Source organism: Rhineura floridana, chromosome 7 (genome assembly GCF_030035675.1).
Source record: "Rhineura floridana isolate rRhiFlo1 chromosome 7, rRhiFlo1.hap2, whole genome shotgun sequence".
Lineage (NCBI taxonomy): Eukaryota > Metazoa > Chordata > Lepidosauria > Squamata > Rhineuridae > Rhineura > Rhineura floridana.
In genome coordinates, this window is record NC_084486.1 from 13830434 (window position 1) to 13850547 (window position 20114).

Genomic DNA, 20114 nt, shown 5'->3' on the forward strand with positions numbered 1-20114 from the left:
CAAGGAAGCAGCAGAAAAATGGACATGAAGAACTGGCTGCACAGGTGAGAGACAAAAATGTGTGTGTGGGGCACACGCAAAGCTCAAACAGTGGCTTCTGCCTCCCTCTCCACCTCTTCTCTCTTACCAGCCAAAAGCAACAGGCAGGAGTTGCAGCAACATGCAGCTAGGGTCCTAAAGAGCTGCTGCTTCCAGTTTTCTTTCCTGCCCTTCCCTTCTCCTTAACAAGCAGGATGCATCTTTGTCTTGTGAGGAAGATATTCCCTGGAAGCTCATTTGTGCAAATCCTCCTCCCCACGGCAAATGCAAAGAGTTTCAAACAGGCAGTTGTCCGAAACGATTGTATAGCTGACTTACAGTACAATATATACAAGTCTACTCAGAAGTAAGTCTCTTTATGTTTAATGGAGCTTTCTCCCAGGTAAATCAAATTGGGTATAGGATTACACTAATTAGGCAAGATAAGAACTGGTTGAAGCTGTACCAATTGGGGGGGGGGAGAAAAAAAATGACCCTTTATAGAACAAAGATGCATCAATCTGGTTAAGGCAAGTAAAATTTGATGCATGTACTACAAGGACTAACCTGCAATCCAGTACTTGTCTATGCAGAAGTAAGTCTCATTGGGTTTAATGGGACTTACTCCCAGGCAAGTGTGTATTGTGTACATGTATTGCATTGCAACCTTAGTTTCCTTTTTTCCAATTTTAATTCTGCCTTCTGTATCTTCACAACAGCCCTGTGAGGTAGGTTAGGCTAAGAGTTAGGGACTGGCCCAAGGCAATAAATAAGTAAAAACAATGATGAGTAAAAATTTAAAATGTGAAAATGTTCATGCTCAGAGTATTTTTGTCGCTCTTTGTCAATGCTTTGTGTGGGGGTTTTTATGCCTACTGTCTCATAATTTCTTTTTGCCTGAGAATGTCATGTTTCATACTGTTACAGATGTTTTTTTAAAAAAAATTGCCCAAATTCTGTGGTGTTTTTTTTTTTTTTTACTTGAGCTCTTTGCATGGTTTGGGGGAGGCATTGCAGGAGATCAAGCAAGTAGAAATGAAATGGAGTAAGCCTTTTTTGTATGAAAATACAATTATAGGGAAAGCTTCACCTGTTAGCATTCTATCTGTCAGACATCTTATTACTTGTGTGTGCCCCCCTCCCCAGATTTATTTTGATTTGTGAATGCCATGACCATTGCCATTCCCTCCCCTTGTTTATCTTTGCAACAACCCTGTGAGGTAGCTTAGGCTGAGACAATATATGTACATAAGCTGCAGTTGGTAGTTGTAGTTGGTACAACATTAATAAAGCTTAGCCCCTGAAATGCTGAAATGTATTTTGGTGAAGTCCAGTCCTATATGTGTCTCCTCCAAATTAAGCCTCATTGAGTTAAATAGATAAGTATATAGGATTGCAGATTAATTTTTACCTCTGAAAGGAACACACTGTCAGACATAGAATTTAAGAGACAAACTTTTCTGGATGTGTTTGAAACAGATGGGTAGGTGGGAAGAGAGTTATGTTAATCTAATTGGGTCTTCAACATAGTGCCCTCCACATTTTGTTGGACTACAACTCCCATCAGCCTCAGATAACATACAGTAGGGCCCCGCTTATATGGCGGGTTCTGTTCCGGACCCCTGCCGTAAAGTGGGACCCCATTGACTTTAATGGGCCGCGTCACGTGAAAATGACGTGAAAACTTCGCAAAAGAGAAAAAAATACCTTTTAAATTAAAAATGAAAGCCGCCGCATCAGTGGAACACCATAAAGCGGGGCCCTACTGTAATGATGCTGAAGTGGTTCCTAGTTCCCAGTTCCTTATTTGCTTGAAAGTTGAAAACACTAAAAAAAGAGATGTTCACAGCTACAGTAACTCCAAGCCAAAGTTAACATGTATCTGAACCCCAAAATATATGTTCGGGTACCCTGTATCATATATTGCTGTGATCCGGGGACTCTCCCTATCAGGAATAACAAAAAATTTATTCAATCAAAATTATCAGACTTCTGAAATGCTCATAAATGCATAATGATGTCATAAAATCATAAAAAATAAGTAACTGGGTATGTGCTGGAGTCATAGGGACCCTGCTTCCAAAAACGTAAGGGGTCTAGCCCTCCCTGAGCCCTATATCTCTGCTGCCAGGACAAATCATACATCCCAGGAAGGGGGACAGTGGCCTCTACAAGATGCCAGTACTTCCCACCTGGCCTATTGTTTCTGTTGGGCACAGAGCACTCATAAGTTCATCTGTGCAGAACTAAAATAATGATGAATAAATGTAAATGGACAGCCTTCAAGTCGATTCCAACTTATGGTGACCCTATGAATAGGGTTTTCATGAGGCTGAGAGGCAGTGACTGGCCCAAGGTCATCCAGTGAGCTTCATGGCTATGTGGGGATTTGAACCCTGGTCTCCAGGTTGTAGTCCAACACCTTAACCACTACACCACATTGACTCTAGTAGAGAAAAATATATAATTTGGGGTAACCACTCCAAAATCTGCTGTGGGCCAAGAAACATCATTCACCTGAGCAAAGGGGAGTGTCCTCAACAAGATGCCACTGCATCCTGCCTGGGATGGATTTTCTTGTGGACACATGAAAGGGATATGTGCATCGATGCACAACAAGCAATGTAGAACATTTGCATTTTTCTTTGATGATAGGGGATTGCCATTGATCAAAATGTGTTTTAGTTGAAAGGGGTGTTGCGTTGTTTTTTGCAGCACAACACAGGCATGCCTTCAAATGCCGCAGTGGAACGCCTGTTCAGTCCTGGTGGCAACGTAATCTGTAAAAAGACATTCCCTGTCTGACGTGCTCTTTGAGCATCCTGTTCTTTTGAGACATAACATAATGTATTGTAAAAGCAGCATTTCAAGTGTAAAATTTGATTTCAAGTGAATTATATGTGTCTTCAGGTATCATCATGGGTGGGGTGAAGGGATGTGAGATTCTGTTATGCCGTTCTGTTAATTTTACAGATAAAACAATTATTCTATTACCCTCTGTATGTGTGTGCTTATTTTTAATGTTGTTTTAGGCTACTTAGATGTGCAGCAGCCAAGACTAGCACCTTGCAGGCAATTTTTTTTTAAGTAACAAATGTAATTGTAGTGATTACTTTTCAGTAAAAGTAATCAGTTACTTTCAGAGCAATTGTAATTGTAACGGTAATTACTACTTTTTTGGGCCATGTAACTGTAATTTATTACTTTTTAAAAGTAATCTTCCAAGCTCTGTTCCCAAGTCAGGATATATTGGATTGCAGCTGTAATAAGCCAGGATATGCAGAAACAGCATTGCCCCCACAGGCAGCCTCTTTCTTGCAGCTTTGCTTCTCTCTTCATATAAGCGGCAAAACAAGTCAGGACAACAGTTCTCCTTTCCGTACTTACCTGGAAACTATGGTTATCAGCTTACATTACTAAGGATATTAAGCCAGCTTTAAACCTTGACTTCATATCCTGGCTTGTTTGGAAGCCATTAAACCATCATTTCTGGGCTTGTACATAACAGGAAGCTATGGTTATGTGCTGGATCATAGCTTGTTTTGTTGCTCACATAAAGGCAGGAGCAAGGCAGCAGGAATGAGGCTGCTTGCAGGTGCACGCTGCTCATGAATATCTTGGCTTATTAAGCCAGGATTTGGGGCTTAGTGTTAATGTGTTGCAGGGGTTGTTGTCTCTAATGTTCATGCATGTAAATGCATGCACACATACACTAAGGCTGCATGGCAGCCTTCCCCAACCTGGTGCTCTCCAGATGTTTTTGACTCCAATTCCCATCAGCCCCAGCCAACATGGCTTCAAAACATCTGGATAGCACCAGGCTGGGGAAAGGTGCTGTAAGGAGTACATAGCAATCTATTTTGCATACTGCAGTTGCAGAGATGGATTCTGAAGTGTTGATAATGCAGGATAATGCAGGATAACCAAAAGATCCCTCACTCTCTTGCTTTTGACATCCATGTAGTACAGCGCAAGGATATTGCAGTGTAAACTAATACATCATGCGAAACGGATCCTTCAGCAACATGTAATAATAGTGAAGAGGTTGGGCAGTAATCTTTGGTATCAGAATTGGGGTGTTACAGGCATGCCCCTATTTTTATCTGTGAAATACTGGAGGTTATGCTAACACAAGCAGCCAGTCCAGCTCTAGATTTCATGGGTCTCTTAGCAAGGCACCCTCTGGTGGGCCCCTCCTTATGCCAGTGGCCACCTACGGGCTTGCTTACTGGTGGTGATGGTGGCGGCAGCAGCACTCAGAACAGGACTGAGCAGCTGGAGGGTGTCATTTTACTTTCCTGCTTGGACTTCAACTCTCATCAGCCCCAGCCAGCATGGCCATTGCTCAGGGATAATGGGTGTTGTAGTCCAAGAACATCTATGAAGAGGCATAGGCTCCTTATTTCTGGACTACTGAAAAAACAATTTATTGAAAGCCCAGGGCAGGCATTGGCAGTGAGTGCTGCTAGGCTGCTGTGGCCTCAGCAGTTGCCCATTGATGCCATGTGCTAATACCAGGTCTGTAAGTACTTTGAATCAAGTCCATCATTTTAATTTCCTACTAGACCTTGGAGTGACACTATGCTGAGGGTGTTGGGGGAAAAGTTAAATGGTGGCAACCAGGGGAGATGGTTCTTTGGTTAAGATATGCTAGAAAAACAAAATTGTCCAATATATTATCCACAATTCAATAAATATATACCTTATCAGCTCCAGTAGTTGAAATGGCTTGCAGTGCACACCAAATGGCCTTAGTGTTCATGCACATGCATTTATTTATATGCTAGTATGCTAGAGATAATACATCAACTGCAAGGTGCCGAAAAAATGTTTCTAAAAGGGGAATGCAGGGCAGGCATCAGCAGTGGGCCCTGATGGGGAAGTGGGGCCTCAGCAGCTGCCCAATGGCACCGAGTGCTGGTGCCAGGCCTCAGATGTCATTTTGGTTGAGATTAAAACCTTGCATAAAAGGAAATGGAGTCCTCTGACATAGAAGAGATAAGGGACAGGGAGCCTAGAAGCAAGAAGACTCTCGCTGTTCCACACTAGCCTGCGTGGTTTGCTCACCCACCACCCAGTGAACAAGCAGACTACAAGGAGGAGGTGAGAGGAAGGAAGGGACAGAGAGAAGAACCTCAGAAGAAGAGTAGGTGGAGAATGAGGCCTGAGGAAAGGGCTAGGGGTCAGCATCCTTGGGCAACTGTAAAGATCCCAGCTCCATGAAAGGGTCCACCAGCAACCACTGACCTCCAGTATAGCTCTGCCTTTTGCTCACTGAGTGTTGTTCCTGCTGTGGCCAGTCTCCACAGCCACACAGAGGGAGAAGACAGGCGAGCAGTGGGGATGGCTGCTGCTTTTCCTCACTACAGCCTGATTGCTTTGCTCACCCACCACCTTCCTGGGTGAACAAGCTGACAGCAAGGACAGGCTGAGGAGGAAGGAAGTGGACTACTGAAGGCAGGCACAATCAAGGGCATTTTGCCAAGGGTCTTTTAAAACATGGAGCCCGAAGAGGGCAATGCAGGAGGGAGTGGAGGCAAGAAGATAATTGAAACTAATGGGAGTAGTCGAGTTCTCAAATAATCTCAAAGCACTAAAGATCAGGGAGGCAGGGCTATGGGTTGTGGTCAACATAGTGCTAAGACAATCATTCCATCAGTGCAAGGATTTCCCATTGCATGACAGAACAATCTCTCCTCTCCTTCCCCCTCCACCATGCACCCCCTAAGTCTGTTGTGGGTTTCCCCCCAACGCTCCAGAGCACATTTGGGGACAGCGCGAGCTGTGTGTCAGAGAGGGGAGGGGGAAAACCCCCACAGTGCTGGTGCAAAAAGTTAATTGAATACTACTCTCTATTTTATTTATTTATTACATTTATATCCCACCCTTCCCAGGTTGGGGAACCAGATCAGCAAACAAAACAGTGCTCTCTCTGTCTCAGCAAGTCTACGGGCCTGTCCCATAACTAAACTCTTTTCCTCAGAAGTTAGCAAAATGTTCATTAGTGTTTGGATATCTGCCCAGCTGGGATGGTGGCTGACAAATATAGATTGCCACAAGTCATACGCTTTCCCAGGGTCTTCTCTCAAAGGGGGTGTTTGGTTTTTCCAATTAAACAGGTCAGAGGTTGTGAAAGGGACATAAACATACGCTGTACCCCCTACCCATCTTAGGCAGGGACGTCTTGGCAAAGTTGCAAGCCACCATTTCTTTTAAGAAACATTGTCTTATTGTTACCATTCCTAAGGAAATGGAAGCTGCATACCAGATGGCAGTTTTATACCAGAGAGATGAGCGCCCCATTTATGATGATGATGTAAGAAGAAATAAGAATATAAACCCTATAGTGTGGGCTGCAGAAGGGAACCCAGCCAGAGCTAAATTTGCTGAGCCTGTGAAGGTCCGGCTAAAACCAGGAGCAAAGCCCACCCGTTAAACAATTTCCATTAAGAAGAGATGTGTGGGAAGGTCTCACTGTGCTCATACAGCAGTTCCTTAAAGACAAATGGATACGCCCGGCCACGTCTCCCCATAACACTCCAATATTTGGAATTAAGAAGCCAGGCCAGCCAGGCAAATACAGGTTCCTACAAGACTTGCGCATTATCAACAAGCAAGTACAAGAGGATGTCCCTGTAGTTCCTAATCCACATACGCTTCTCTCTGGAGTTCCAGCTGAGGCAACAGTATTCACTGTGATAGACTTAAAAGATGCCTTTTTCAGCATTCCCATACACCCTGAGAGCCAAGATTTGTTTGCCTTTACCTGGGAAAACCCCCGAACAGGTCAAGCCTCTCAAATGACCTGGCAAGTATTGCCCCAAGGATATGTCGGATCCCCATCAGAATTTACTAAGGCCTTGCGAAAAGACTTAGAGGGATGGCACCAGCAGCCAAAGGAGACCGTCCTTTTGGTTTACGTTGATGACCTTTTGATATGTAGCCAAGATAGGCCTTCCTGTGAGCGAGACTCCGTCTCATTGCTCAACCATTTGGCTGAAAAAGGGTATCGTGCTAGCCATCAGAAAATACAATGGTGCCAAAATGAAGTTAAAGACCTTACCAGACCCTCCCCAGCCACTAGAAGCTCGCAGAACCCTGCTACTTCCACAGGAAATATGCATTTCAAGCCCAGCCGCTCCGACTACACCCCCCTTCAAAAATAATCCGGAATGTTCTCTGTGTCTAACGGGACATAGCCCAACCATTGTCCATAAATATGTACATGAAATCCGTAATAGTCCAGCAAATACCCCTGAGGAAAAGGCCCATAAACAGAAGAGAATCCGAATTTTAGAAGAGGTTGCAGAAGAAGTTGCTGGCCAGAGAGAAGACCACAGAGAACATAGGAGTGGCAATAGCTACCTCCAGGCCCCCATGCGAGAAGTCCTTGATGGACAAGGGGGTATAGCTCAGTGGTAGAGCATTTTTGACTGCAGATCAAGAGGTCCCTGGTAAGGTCTTTATGGGGGTCTCTTGGATTAAGAAAGGGTTGGTACCATAAGATGACTTAGGACCTAGCGGGGCGGCTCCTGGGATGCATCTGATGGGCTGGCCGCAGATGGGCTGGCGGAGTTTTCCTCCTCATTCAATGGTTGTCTATACGGTGGCGGCTGCCTATACGATGGTGGGGCACTGGGCAAAGTTTCGTCATCCCCTGTCTGTGGTAGTACTGGTTTGACTGGCCTAGAAATGGGGCCTCTTTGCATCATGACTCTCATTGCGATTGGAGAGGGCGGATCTCGGTCCAATTCTTGCCACATTAAGGCATACTGGATGGAATCATGCTGCTTTTGGTCTGTGAGTTCTTTTAGGACTTTAACTATTGCTTGGAACTTAAAGGTGCCCTCTGGGGGCCATCCAAGGTGGGCCACAGTTTCTGGCAATAGAATATTAATTTGTCTCTTTCTAACGGATATTGAGTATAATATCGAACCTTTTGAGGACAAGCTGTAGTGGGGTGTCCTGTTGTTGACTCTTCCCTAGCCTCTTGTTCCTGGCCTTGGAACCCGCTCCTCCCATCCCGGGGGCTCTAAAGAGGTCTGTTAGGGCACAACAACACTCACGACTTTCGCTTCGTTCGTTTCCCGGCCTTTTCCCTCGCGGGAGGAAGGAACCGCGGTACTAGAACTCCATTTTCGCTTCGAGGTAATTACCACTGTGGATACGCCTCGTCTCAGCCACACCCACACACTCAGCACTCCCCTCCAAGGTTCGATTTATCCTCACCTGTCTTCTGGTGTCCTGTCTGATCAGCTTGCGCTGGCAATCAGAAGATTCTGGTCTCAATTTACTGGAGGTCCGCTGACGATGCTCTGTTGTCTCGGCTGGCTCAGCGCAGGCCTGGATGCAGGCCAAACAACTTGGACCTGGAGCGCTCTCATCCAACTGTCTGCGGCTCCGTACGAGACAGCAGAGGTCGTCTAAGGGGACACTCCTGGCTTGGCTACGCCAGTTTTGTTACAAAAGGAGCCAGGCCAGGATGCAGGCCAGACCGATAAGAGCTCTGAATTCCTTGAGATGCCAATAAGGAATCGAGACGAGACCAGACCACCGTAAATGCTTGCCTTTATTTGAACCTTTGCAAAGGGAGGGCCACAATCAAGTGACTCTCTCGAATTGCTGACAGTCATCATATTTATAGGCTATAGATGCGTCACATACATAATATCAGAAATGCATAGCTAATCAAGAATGCATCATTGTTTAATTTCTCAGCATCTGTCTATTCTGGTCCACTTCTCTGTTCTCATCCCAAACTTCCTCTATCCTTGACCTTTGGTCCAATAAGCTGGGAATAACATTTTTAATTGTTAAAGAAGCAGATAAGCGGAAAACTCCCGTACTTTTCACAAGGGAGGCAAGCATATGTTTCATTTAGCATTATTTGATTTCATTTCAGTACAACATTTTAATTTTAACTCATTGCAACAACAGCAAGATAATACAGTTATAAATAAAGCATTTTAAAACCTTAAGAATCTCTAAAAACATATAAAAACACTCATATATCCTCACAGCTAAACATTGCAAGGTTACCAGGAACAATATATGGGATGTGTGGAGGGAAAGGAGAGTGCCAGGTAAGCTGGTCAAGAAACAGGATGGTTGAGGTAAGTGGAGCACAGTCCATAGTAGTCAGAGAGGCAGGAACCAAGGCAAATAATGGGTGTTGGAAGCACGGAGCTGAAGAAAAAGTACTAAAGTGAAAGTAAGACTGACCAGAATGTGTGACGTGTCTAGTGCCAGGAGTGGTTGTGTACTGTTGGTAGAAAGGAAGGGACAAGGGACCTTTCAAGGGATTGTGGACCAGGAATCCACCAGTATGTAGGTCAAGAGCAGCCTTCCCCAACCTCTTGCCCTCCAGGTATTTTGGATTACAACTCCCATCAGCCCCAGCAGTGTACCCCATGGCCAGCAATGGCAAGAGTTGTAGTCCAAAATATCTGGAGGCTGATCAGGTTGGGGGAGGCTGCTCTATAGTCTTGACTCTAACCTGGGGGAGGGGGGATGAGTTATTTATTTATTTAATACATTTATGCCCCACCTTTCCACTTAATTGTCAAAGGACCTCACAATAAAAATATAAAACTGGATTCTGCCCATTATGGTTTCTGTTGTCATAGCACACTGCCAATTCTAAGAGGCTGATGAGGTCCAATAAGCAGTGAGGGCAGACTTCACATATTATTTTGAAGTAACCAGCCAATTATTTGGCTTCAGATTACTTTTTAATGAAACAATTTATTACTTAAGTGGCTAAAATAAAACAGGTAGCACCTTAAAGAGGAACATGTTATTATGGCGTAAGCCTTTATGGACTAGTTGCCTCTAAAGACTAGTGGTTAAGTCTTTAAGATGTCACAAAACTCTTTGATTTTGCTGCAACAGACAGTATACTCCTTTAGTAATTAGTTAAGTATTACTTTTATTCACATGAAGTTTTGTTTTGCTTTTTTGAAAGGATGGACTCTAACTCTCAGCAGTTATATCTGGGGAAGTTTTAAATATACATTTAATTGTGAAATCAACAAATCAATAACATTGCATTAATCCAGCACCTTAACTAAACATATCAAAAAGCAGCTGTGTACTCTCTCACATACAAAAAACAATTTCCAACTGTATTTTATTTTTTAAAAAACCCATCCCCCCCCTTAACACACAAGTTCCTCTGCATCATTAGTAGCAAGCAAGAAGGTGATTCAAAAGCTTGCCTCCGTCTTAAAACTAAGAACAGCAGCTAACTGAACTGGCTGGCTAAATAAAGGAAAAGGAGGGGGAAGAGCTTGCAAAAAGATCTTCTTTTGAGAGCCATGGGGTATAAAGGGCCAGTGTCCCTTTAAGGATCTGAATCTCTGAGAGCAGAGTCCTGTTTGTGTGACCGAGGAGGAGCCGCTGTGTGTGCGTGTGTGTGTGGCGAAGAGGGAAAGCTGTTGGCACCGGCATTGTTCCCTGACGTCACTCAGCCAGCTCTGCTGCTGCGGCTGCTCTCAAACTTGTCTTTGTTATTCAGAGCTCTCCATCTGACACGGCGGTTGCCTACAAAACGTGGAACAGCTCCACAACACCTCTACCGGAGCCGCGGCATGCTGCAGTTGGTATTAGGTAACTTTCCCTTGCTTTAAGAATATAAGTGGCCAAGAGAAATACACTTATCCTTCCTCGTGGGTGGAACACACACACACACACACCCCTGCTTCATTGCCATAGCGCTCATATCGAGGGTGGCAAGCCCTTTTCTTCCAAACTATCCTTAACAAACCGATCCAATGCATATTTGCTTGGAAGGAAGATCATTGGGGCCTATTCTTAAATAAATGTATAAGATTGCAGCCCGATTCTGTTCATGTTTACTTGGAAGCAGGTATCCCTGACACCACTGGGACTTACTCCCAGAAAAGTGCATGCAAATCTAGGAAGAACGAGGCTTACACAGGCTAGGAAGCTGCCTTACACTTTGGTCCATCTAGCTTGGTACTGTCTACACAGACTGGCAGCGGCTCTCCATGGTTTCAGGCAGGGGTCTGTCCTCGCCCTACCTAGAGGTGCCGGAGACTGAATCTAGGACCATCTGCATACAAGGCAGATGCTGTACCGCTGAGCCAAGGCCCTTCAGGATGCAGGACAGGGCTACTCGCCAATTATCTGAGCCGCCGGCAGTGCCTATGCTTGATTTGTATAGAACCAGTTTAACAGCCCCCCTCCTCCTTTTGCTGGTATATGGCTTTTCAGACACACACCCCTTCACAAAAGCAAAGGGGAGACAAAAGAACCGGCGCGGATTTTGGAATTCAGGATTAGGGTTAGTTAGGAAAACAGGGATCTGAACCCTAACGGTGTTAGAGAGAATTAATGGGTAGGGAGGCGGAGGGAAAACAAAGAGCCACTATCCAGTTATTCCGAAATATTTGCATTTGAGTAGATTTATAGCCTGATCCTATCTACTTTACATTGAACTCAATGGGGTTCAGCTATATTTAGGAACTCGGTGTTAGTCAGGATCTAGATTCAAGCACTTCAGAACACAATATGCAAGCTGCTGTTTGCTCGGAAGTTTCACTGTGTGCGATGGATATGTACTCCCAAATGAAGGTAGTCCTATGACCTTTTACTTGGAAGTAAACCTCGTGGAACTCACTGGGACTTTCTTCCGAAGAAATAAAGGATCGGGCTGCACATCAAATTGCTTCTGCTTAGTCTGGGTCTGGATTGGGTATGAAACTTTAAAGACAACAACAGGAGCTCTACCTAGTTTCAGGTGGATTTCTTTGCATTAATGTGGAGGGGTACAGATAGCGGTAGTGATGGTCAAGTATGAGCCAGGCGGCGAAGTCAGGTTAAGTCGTCGTTCCTTGAGGGAAAACCGGTGCGGTGTCAGAGCGCGAGGGAACCCTGATTTCACCATGTATCCCTACCTGAAACGTTCTAATCTAAAGGCTCTCCTCAGGATAGAAAAATACGCCTCGAGATGAGTTTGATACGTCCGCGGAAATAAAGAGCGCAGTTCTTCTCTTGCCGCCGCCCCGTGCCGCCTATAAGATCCAACAAGCGCCCTTACTCGCATTATAAATTCCATAGAACTCAAGCTTTCTTCCCAGGGGTGAAAGCTGCCAAGCCTTAACCTAGGAGTAACGTCACACAAGCTGCAATTCAAACCCCACATACCCGGGAGGAAGACACATTGACTTTCTTACTTCTGAGTAGGCATGGTTAGGATCGCACGTTACTTTCAAGTAAAATTGCATAGGATCAAGAGGCTGTTAACTGGGATAGCTTTCCCCCCCTTACTTCAAATCCATTTATCTTCCTCCTTTCTTTCCCTTCGCCCCCTCCCCCCGGTCACAACAAAATGAGAAACGTGGGAGGAGCACGCACGCGGGGCGCTCTTTAAATTGCTTATCTTCAATTGCATAATTTAACAAGCCCCGTTGGAACCAACGGACGTTGAATATATTAGGCTTCTTAACAGCTCATCATAAAATATTGATTGGCCTGGAAATATTTTGTCGGGGAGGAGGGGATGGTAACGAACGTCGGTGCTCTTACAAGGCAAGGACAATTCGGCGTGGTAGTCTTTTCTTTTCAATTGGAGAACCGGCTGGAATCCCCTCCTTTTTAGTTCTTTAACTCCTCGCCTCTTCTGCTGATCCGAATCCGCCAGCTTTTGAGGACAGCCTGGTGGTATTGTACGTTCAGACTTGTATACAGTTCTGTGTCAGAAACGCATACTTGGGAGTAAGCCCCAAGCGTCTAGCCGGGCTTACCCTCTAAGTAAAACGTGCGCCGAGATGGAGCTGCGCACAGCTGCTAAGCTGTCGCCAAAAAGGACTCGCGCCAAAAATAATTTCAAAAACTGAAGATGGGGGGAGGGGGGGACAGAAACAGAACGGCAGAGTTGGACTGCACCTCTGCCTCTAACTTGGCATCGGATCGGGCTGTTAATTTAAATGCGAAGCAAATGAAGGAGACTGTAAAGCGCCCTTCCTCCCGTCTCCAGGGAGGGTTTTTCTGAGCGTGTAGTTCGGGGAGATTGCGGGGCCTTAAAAAAAACAAAACCCCACAGCCCTTTCAATTAACGTCGAGAACCAGCAGCCGCCTGGCCACCAGGGCTCTGCTATTAAAACACACACACACGCAGCCCCTCCTTCTTCCAGCAGGTTTCCCCTGCATTTCCCTCCTTACTGGCCCGTCCTTCTTTGAGGAAGGTCCGGGTGCTGCATGGCTTTAGGAACACCGGCGGCTTCGACGTTCCATCGTCTGTGCCGGGTGTCCAGCAAATTTCATTTACATTCTCGAACTTTGCTTCGAGACCCTGCCCCCCCCCTCCAAGCCAAAGCTTTTCCTGAAACTGGCTTTTTACATCCTCCCTGATTCTCCCTCCGTTCGATTTTATTAGCATTTACTCAGAAGTAAATCCTCCTATGTTCAATCAGGCTTATGCCCAGGTAAAATGTAATGGGGGTTGCGGACTGCATGGTTTATCTAGGAAACAATCTCATTAAATCTACGCGAGATTTACCTCAGAATAATCAGGTTCGGGCTGCACACACCTTGTAGTGTGTGTATTTATTAATATTAAGGCTGCTGGTTTCTTAGCAATTAAGAAAATCCACAACCCCTCCTCAAAAAATGCGCAAGGAACGTGTCAAAATACAAAATGTTTAGAGCGTTCTAGTCAGTCACAGTTTCCATTCGCATGCAAATGAGAGAGAGTAAAACAATAACCGTACATTATCGTGTGAACCGGGAAGCACTGCCCACTTTAAAAGTGCATCATTTCTGCACTGGAGTGAGTATGGACGTTTTTTATAGTGCCTGGGAGTGTTGCAAAGGTGTGTGTGTGTGTGTGTGTCCCTCCTCCCCCCCGTTAATTTTTATAAACAATCGGGCAATGGTGTGCGTTCCGTTCTCTAGACAGGAAGTTCTTCCCTTTGATGGGGGTGGTGGGAGCGGAGGGGGAAATCTGGAAAGACAATTATTTGCGTTGTTCAACTTGGCTCTTAAAGATTTTAACTTTAGGTGGTCAGAAGGTGGGTTAGAAGGGGGGGAACAGACAGGCACATACAGAGGGAAAAGCATCCTTATAGGAGAGACAGCTCCCTTTCAGATAGGAATCTGGGACAGATTTTGCCAACAGCCAGAAGCAGGGCCCTTTGGTAATAAAATAGCCAATGTAATTTGACACTTCAACTTGCTCTGCTCTCTGCTAGTTGATTCACTTATTCTCCTACTAACACTGAGCTCCTTTTCACAGTCTGTGAGAGGTTTTTTAATATATATATTAAAGACAAGAAATAAGAGATTTTTTAAAAGTAAAATTAAAGAGCCACCTGAACAAGACCTGCAAAATCCACTGGAAAGAGGGAATATTTTGCTTTGCCTGCTTTCTTCCGTATGATTTTTTCCCCGCTTGCAAGCCTTGCTAATTTCTCCCCCAGTCTGTAGGTAAGTTCCGTCTCTCAGTTCATTTACATCTCCTTGTGTTTGGGGCTCCGACCAGGGTTGTAGAAACAATGGGAGTGAAGCAACAGAAGAAAATGCACAGATATATAGATATATTTTCTGTTTGGCGTGAAGATTGGAAGGGGGGGAGAGAAGAAGAAATCCAGGAAAACAGTGTGAAGACTTCTTAAAGGGGCAGGTTGTGTTTGGCAGTGTGGGGGTTCGCGAGACAGAGGAGGAAAAACCGGGAGATCCTGGGAAAAGGCGGATGTACTTAATTTTAGCTTACTATAGTAACGTTTGGCGTTTTTTTTACGATTGCAAAGGGGATTTTAAAGACCAGCCCTTCACGCTTTTCCTATAGATCGCTTTTTAAAACATCAGTAAAAGGGGGGCATGTTGGAGGGTGGATAGGAATGAGTGCGAAAGGAAGGAAACCTACACGTTTATATCAGCAAAAGGTTGTGTGTGTGTGCGCGCGTCTGAAGTTTGGAGAGCCGAAACAATGTTGCTATTTAGGCACGCATGCCTGGGGGGGGGTGACGGTGGGAGAAGATATCTTGTGCCATAAAAACAAAGGAGGTTTAAAAATAATCCTGAAAGCTTCTGTTTTGGGGTTTTGTTTTTCTTTCTCCTTCCCTCCTGGCCGGCTTTTACTTTTGCTCACTGGTTTTCTAAAAGGCGATTCCTTTAAGATTCTCCCGAACAGAGCCTGATCGATCAGGAGGAGTGTTTGCAGTGGGGAGGGGGAAGCAGGGAAGATGTAAAAAGATGGGTGGGAGGGGGAGACGAGGGGTTGAGCTTGTTTTCCGGGCGTTTGGGAAGCAGAACGAGTGTAAATTCCTTGTGTCTGGATTCTGAAAGCCAGTTGGGACTTGGGGCCTCTCTCTCTCGCAGGGCAGGAGGGGAACGCTAGGAGGCTCCCCCCTCTTTTCCCTCTGTCTCCGCCAACCTCCCCCCCCCCGCGTACATCTGTCCAGGAAGCAAGTAGAGGGAGGGAGGGGGAGAAGAGTCTAACCCCTTGCTTACTTGGTACTGGCGGGGGGGGGGGAGGGAAGACTAGCTTGGGCTAGCTGGGTGTAATTAAAAAAAATAAAAGCAAAATGGCAGTTAAAATGCACTTGAGGAATGTAAACATTAAAAATAGGAGCCATCTGAGTTGAGCCTTTGATTTCTTGCCATGGTCTTTTCGGGCAGGTCTCCTAGGCCGACTCTGAAAATCAATAAAAATAAAGTGGGAAGTCTAAAAGTTCTTTTGTCCATTTTCTTTTCCTGCCCTGAAAACTTTTGGGTGTGTGTGTGTGTACTGTGCGCACGTGTGAAGGTTTTAATTTGGCTGCTAACTTTTTGTGGCTGTTGTAAGAGAGGGACCTTGTGAAATGCCTGTTGCCTTCTTCTGTCTCTATAATTGTGAGCATCATTAAATAACTGAATAGGGGCAGGAGGAGGAGGTGGGAGAAGAGAACAACCACACACAGCAGAACTATATGAGTTTTGGACACAGTATTTTATTTTATTTGCCTAGGTATGGTTCTTCAGCCTGTGCAGCTGGGAAATTTGTAAGCCTGCAGTGAGAGAGACAGTGAAGACAGTAGCCAGTTTTTTTTTTAAGTCTTAGCCCCCTGCCATCACCACAGCCTGCTTTTCTACACGGTATATATTTTTGGGCTTTAGTTACTGATCTGCAAAGGGTTTAATGATTTTCCAGGGCCAAAGGACTAGTGCGTGTGCATTTACTTCAGCAGGCTTAAGTGACCCTGGGTGTTCTCACTGTTTCTCTCCCCCCCCCCAACTGACATGAGAATGGAGGATTTAACTTGGCAGCTTGAACAAATGCCCTCTCAAAGGTTTCCAGGAGACAGTAAGAGAGCAGGAATGGGAGCGGAGGGGTGGGGGAAGAGATGAATGCCTGGGTATAGTCTTAAGGTGCTACCTAGTTAGGCTTGCTTTCACATATGAAATGGCTATTTAGGCAGCATGAATACAAGTGTGTGTCTCAGTGAGGCAACAGGCTTATAAAATTTGAAAGAGCAAAAGCCTGCTCAAAGCTCTGGTTCCCAAGTTCTAGCTGAGTGGGGCTCCCAGCTGCCTGGATATGCTAGAAGGTTTTGTAAGACATTTTTTAGCAGCTCATCTTCCAACTACAATGTGGGACTTGGCCTTCAGTGTTGGAAAGGTTAATGATGGAGTTACCACCACAAAGTTGTAATGATTACCTTTTAGATACTAAGGGTGAGGATTATTATAAGGGAGGATTATTGGGGCAATGGAGAGCCAGTTTGGTGCTAGCCTATAAAAGGGTCAGAGTTGGACTAAGGTTCAAGTGGAAGCTCAGCCATGGACTTGCTGGATTAGGCTACTGTCTCTTGGCTTCTGCTGGTCCATCTGTAAAGTGTTTACTGTTCTCATATGGTGCTTGTAAGGATGTACATGATAAAATATTATGGCCTGCTTTAGAAATAAATAAAGCTACAAATAAATAAAACAAGGACTAGCAGCTTGGCTTATGGATGGTTTAAGTGATATTACTTCCTGAGTAAGCGTACCCAGGCTTGAATATAACTACTTACCTAGATGCCTCTGATGAATAAGAAGTGTTTTCAGGTGATCTATCAAGGAAGCTTTATAAAAATTGGTTATTCCTCTTTGGCCACAAATGTCTAAGACATGAATGTTTGTAGACACAGGCTGGTAACTTCTGTGGATGCTTGCAAGACTGCTGTGAAGTATTTGTTACTGCACCTTTTAAAAGTTCAAAGTTCTACAGGAGAAAAGTTTCTTTGTATTGGCATTGTAAAAAATGTAGCTGTGACCAGACAGGGAAGCTTTGAGGAAGGTCTCCTCCGCCCACTTCCCTTTTAAGCTACAAGTGATTAGCGCAGGTATGTGCATTGGGGGGGCTTATAAAGAAAAATGTGGACTTATTTGCAAGGCTACTATAGCGGACATTTCAACTCCAAATCTATATTTGCACATATTGCTGAGGGAAGGCTTTAGTGCAGGGTCTCACTAAACTGCATGCTACTAAGCATTATTGTCTCTCTCTTTAGGAGAGAATTGAGATTCATCTTGCAGAGTTGGTTTCTGCCTCCAACTGGCCCTTCTTTTGATCAAGGCAAATTTACTACAACATCAATCTTTCTTTGGCAGGGCCTGATTCAGGTTTATGAATGCCAGAAGACTAGGGCTGACCTTTTTCTGTTCAAGTCGAGGATGTTGAAACACCAGCCATCAAACAAAAGACACATTGAAAGCAAGGTCTTGCAATGGAGCACGTGTGACTTTGAGGCTGATTGCATGGATTTGGGTGATGCTGATTTCCTCTTGAGTTTTGGGAGCATGGAGTCTCTGGGCGGAAGGGGGCGGAGGCCACTTTTAAAAACAAAAAACAGCCTGTAAAATCTAGATCTCTTTAAATGGCCTTTCAAACAAAAAACAAGTCTTGTTGGGGGGGGGATCTTATACAAGAGTGTGATATTAAGCATTATTACATTTTGCTTCCTCATCTTTTAGAGATTGGGCCTGAAACTTTTAAAAACAATCATTTGTCATTAGGAGCTGTTTTCATTTTTTTATTGTGAAGAGATCCCTCTGTGATTTCACACTTAGGACTTGACTTGGGGTCTTTTTACTGTTCTTTTTTCAGCTCCTCTTCTCCCCCGGTCCCCCAGCACTAGCCAAAAAAAATCCAGAAAACCTCAATGGAGACCAGAGTTTAGTTGCCAGATTTGGAACTCTGTCCCAAACAAAAATAAAGTTTTAAAATGGTTTGCACTCAAAGGAAGATTTTGCTTTCATTGTGAAAGAACAATTGAGTTTATTGTCATACTTGTTGAGGAAACTTAGAACATTCCATTGATTTGCAGTGTTTGTGGTCCCTAACATTTGACATTTGTAAAAAAATACACAAAACCAAAACTTTAATAGTATTGCTTAGCTGTGTATTGAGTAAACCTCTGTGAAAAAAACGTTTTCTTCAAAAAGGCCATGTTGCTGTATAAGCAACCAAAGCGTGCTGAGTTTGTTGCTGGGCAAGATTTAAACCTGTGCACACTTAAGATTATGCTGGGCAAGCCAAAAGGAATAATGCTGTATATCTTGAAGAAAGGGAAGATATAAGTGTTTTTTTGTGGATCATCTTTTTGTTGTTCAAGATCACTTACTAGGTAATTCTAAGTTGTAAAATTCTGTTAAATAAGCTTCTATTCAAATTTTTCCTGTGTATTACATTTGCTCTTGATGTAATGCCTTTTCCACTTAGATCTCACAAGATTTTGTGATACAGTACTACTTCCACCACCACCCCAAGTGTTTGAGCGGGGAGGAGAGGAATTGCATCAGTAGAAATACTGTTGAACAGAAGTGTAAAGTCTTGTGCAGTTTTGGTATGTGGTTCAAATGACAGGGAACAACTATGTTAATGAAAATTGGGGACAATATATTTATCGTTGATTCTTTCAGTATAATATTGGGATGATGTGCGTGTCTGCTATGGGTCTGATTGCATCTTCTTTATTGGGCTTATACTAGAGCTATACTTAATCATGCCCAACTGTCAGATTTTATAATCCAGTGGCGTTTTGGCCTATGAACGTTGATCCCCAGAAATTTGGTGAGATTTCATAGGTATCAAACATGGGGTTGGGGTTTTTATTACTCATAAACTTGGGTCTCTGTTGTCAGTAGGGTTTGAAAAGTCTCCTCAGCTGTAGAAAGTGGATGAGCCACATGTCTGTGGAACCACCCCAGGAACATTTTTGGAATTTTAAATGGTTCATTAAGTTAAAGTTGACAACAGCTTAGCTGATTAGAATTTACAGACAGAGGTAGAACAGCAACAGTCTTAAACATGTTGCTATCTTACGGTTGTATAGTCTTTGTATTGCATTTGTATTGTTTGCCACCCTAGGAACTCGTGAGTTGAAGTGAGTGTACTGACTAAAGTATCTGAGGTAATTTGTTTGTCTTTGCTTTCAGTGTGGGTGAGAATATAGGAATATATGGGTCAGAAGGCAGCAGAAAGTGACTTCTTTATATTAATGTATTAAACAAATATAATTTCATCAGGGAAGATCAGTAGAGCTGAATTTTGCTTTGGGTTTTTTAAAAAAGATTTGGCCATGAGGACAGGAAAGGATTCAATCCCGCCCCCCCAATGTAGGGTGATCAAATGTAAAGGAGGATGGGCAGCAGGACTCTTGTACCTTTTAAGAGTTAATATCAGACTAGGGAGACATGGGTTCAAATTCCCTTTTCAGCCATTAAGCTCACCTTATGACTTACCTGGCAACACTGTCATAAGGTTTACATGGCGGCACATAACATATGCTGCCATGAGCAGATTGATGGAATGGGAGATGAAAAAGAAGGGGGTGCAAGGTGCACCTTGTCATGTAGGGGTGGGCACAGCTGCACATGGTGAAATTCTCTTCTACTTTGTTGTAAATGGTACAGGAGCTCTCTTCTCCTTTGCATTTGGTCACATTTATAATGTGACAAAAACGCAATCACCTCTGACTATCCAAACTTGGTTGGGGTTTTGGCCTCCTGTGTTGTGACATCTCCACTCTGTTCATATGAATGATCTGACTTTTGGCAACAACAGTCAACACCTCCTGTTGACTTCCAGTGGCATCAGCCTGTGGTGAGGC

At 44.2% G+C, this 20114-nt stretch overlaps 1 protein-coding gene across 16 annotated transcripts in view; it reads left to right on the plus strand.

The window, feature by feature from the left end:
• Positions 1 to 362: 362 nt before the first annotated feature.
• Positions 363 to 20114, plus strand: part of ZMIZ1 (zinc finger MIZ-type containing 1) — a 621029-nt gene continuing 601277 nt past the window's right edge. For 7 of the 16 annotated variants that reach the window (XM_061634905.1, XM_061634919.1, XM_061634918.1 and 4 more), the window contains exon 1: positions 13950 to 14466. The gene's annotated coding sequence lies outside the window, so the exon portion shown is untranslated. Of the gene's footprint in view, positions 386 to 10570; positions 10627 to 12580; positions 12708 to 12753; positions 13811 to 13948; positions 14467 to 15851; positions 15874 to 17127; positions 17346 to 20114 lie in introns of those variants that run through there. The other 9 variants (XM_061634906.1, XM_061634915.1, XM_061634925.1 and 6 more) reach the window with 7 other exon arrangements.